Consider the following 3,133-nt stretch of genomic DNA (forward strand, 5'->3'; position numbering starts at 1 on the left):
AAATAAAGAGATTAGTAAAATACTAAAATAATAAAGTGAAGAGTTAATTACTATTTAATTTATAACTCTCATTATATGTGAGTCTTACTTTATTATTTTATCGTTTTTTTTATTTTGGATAAATTTAATCCGTTTCTATATAAATACATGTATTGTTTAATTTATTTTTAAAATATATTTTATATTTCAATATATATTTTATATGAATAACTAGTTTTTTTTATACATCTAATATGATTGTTATTCAATATACTAACTTGGTTAAAAGATTTAATTTTAAAAAATAATAAAAAAACTTTTTTTTCTCACATGTAAATTAATGAGTATATAATAATACACTGACTAAACAGGATACCATAAAATCTCCATTGGAAGTAAGAACCATGAAGAGGGCTACAAATTTAAGTATTGCAACCACCACAACATTCTATGTTCTTTGTGGGTGCATAGGATATGGTGCATTTGGAAATTCAACACCAGGAAACTTACTCACAGCGTTTGATAAACCATTCTGGCTTGTTGATATTGCAAATTTAGCATTAATTATTCAACTGGTGGGAGCATACCAAGTTTATTCTCAACCCCTCTTTGCATTTGTTGAAGAACGGACAACTAAAAAATGGGAAATAATTGGAAAAGAATACAAAGTTCAAATCCCATTTTTACCCTCATACAACCTAAATATATTTAGAATAATTTGGAGATCATTGTATGTTGTGGTAAGCACTCTTATAGCTATGTTGATTCCGTTCTTTAATGACATATTAGGAGTGATTGGGGCATTAGGGTTTTGGCCCTTATCAGTTTATTTTCCAGTGGAAATGTATATCAAACAGAAAAAGATCCCAAAATGGAGTGGGAGTTGGATTCTTTTGCAAAGTTTGAGTATGTTCTGTCTCCTGGTAACATTTGCTGCACTTGTTGGGTCTATAGTTGGTGTCTTATTGGACCTTAAGACATATAAACCATTCAGTGCAAGCTTGTAGCCCAAATCTGTTGTCCAACATTCTATATTAATTACTTTTTAGTTGTATTTTAATAATTCTTATTTCAAAGTATGTTTTAATAATTCTTATTGTTAAAAAATACCACCAAAAAAAATCAAAACAAAAATTTTTTTTATCGTTGTTGTTTTTCTACGTTAATCCAAACTTATTTTTTTCTAATAATTTTTCAATTATTTATATATTTATACGCTTTTATTTTTTTAATCTTATTTATTAACTGCTACTAATATATTATAATACACATTATTATTTATACATATTAAATTTTTAATATATAAATTTTTTTTAGTGTCTACTATACTATAATATATTTAATCTATAACATATATATATATATATATATATATATATATATATATATATATATATAATAAAAAACTAATAGTACTAATTTTTTTAAATAAATTTAGAGGGACTATAGCCACCTTAACAACCCCCTCCCCCTCCCCCTGCCCCTCCCCCCTCTTAAATCAGCCGCTGATCATGTAGATGTTCAATTTGATTTTTGAGTTTGCACTTGTGCTTTATTTTTAGTCCCAAAATTTTTAAAGTACTAATTTTAGTTTTTATGATCAATTTTATATTATTTTATTAATGTATAGCATAAAATAACATGTAAATATATCACTCAACATGTTAATAAAACAATAATAGTTAACTAGTCAGATACTAAAACAATTTATAGAATATTACAAAAATAAAAATAAAATTAATAATTTTTGAAATTTTAGTGACTAGAATATAAAATACCACCAAATTAAACCTTTATTCATTAATGCATATAATGATTTGTATTCAACAATAGAGAGTGTTAGTTGTATTAAGCAAATTCAAATAGAAAAACAAGTTAAATATAACCTGAAACTTGAGCAATTCCAAGAGCCAGACCAATTAAGGAATAAGTGAAGGACATCATTGACGAAAGTATTGAGAGCCATCTCATTTTATGAAAATTCGGAATTTGAGAAAATCCAAGTTGAATTACCCCAAACCATATTATATATCGGTTACCAGAAACATGGCATGTTTTTTTTGCATGAGAGGAATGTATGCAATTTGTCTTTGTGATTGTCCTGCCAATCAAAGCCAATAAATTGTAATCAATTTCAAACATAACTGTCTTTTTTATAACTTCTGAATAATTATGCTAAGATTCAAATAATTTTAATAAAAGACAATACATGAATTTTCTTTTAACTAGATTATATTTATTTATTTTACTAGTATTATCTAAGAGTTTAATTTACTATTAGTATAAATGAGAATACTGGATTTTTTTTTGGTGACTAAATGAGAATACTGGATTAGATATATATCATTATTTACCAACAACAAATACAAATTAGGTTAAAAAAAAAGTATAGGTAAAATATCTTTTAATTAGCTAATTTTAAACAATTGCAATTAATAATCATTAATTTTGTATTTTTTAAAAAAATAAAATTTAAATAATCACTAATTAATGATAATTAATTAGTATAGAGTACAATTTACAAATTCTTATTGACTTGTTGTTGGCTAAAAATTAGTAGAGATTGTTAAATTAATTATCTAAAATCTAGTGAAATATGACTAGTTGATTTGAGCTTAGCAAATTAATCTACTATGAGAAATTAGTTTTTTTTTATGAAAAAAATAAAGCTCAACCTTTCAATTTTTATCCATAAAAATTTAAAATTAATTAGAAGAAAAAGTGCCAAATTACTTCAACTTACGGCTCATCGTTTTAAATCATTAAAATGGACTTTTTTTAAAATAATTATCATTCAAAGTATATTAGTATATATATACATACAAATTGACCAAATGAAATCAATTTCAAAGTTTTAAAGATTTCAAAAATAAACATAAGGGTTAACTGAACTCACATCATACTAATGGCGGCCGCAATTGTATATCCTATTGAAACTCCGTAAAGATTTGCATACTGTATTATCCCACAAAAAATGGAATTTTTTCCTCCTGTAAAATAATTATGACATATCCAATATTATTTATGGAAATATTTAATTTTTAATGTATTATATTTGCTATCATAAGTTAGTTTTCTATTTTTGAAAACACTTTATAGTTTCCTATTTTTCAAAACACTTTATAATGAAATATATATGACCACTATGCTTTTT

The 3,133-nt window shown here is 24.4% G+C and overlaps 1 pseudogene; it reads left to right on the forward strand.

The window, feature by feature from the left end:
- Positions 1-312: 312 nt before the first annotated feature.
- On the forward strand, positions 313-986 carry LOC107611761 (amino acid permease 3 pseudogene; annotated as a pseudogene).
- Positions 987-3,133: the final 2,147 nt, after the last annotated feature.

This window comes from Arachis ipaensis, chromosome B8, assembly GCF_059453495.1.
Source record: "Arachis ipaensis isolate K30076 ecotype BB chromosome B8, ASM5945349v1, whole genome shotgun sequence".
NCBI lineage: Eukaryota > Viridiplantae > Streptophyta > Magnoliopsida > Fabales > Fabaceae > Arachis > Arachis ipaensis.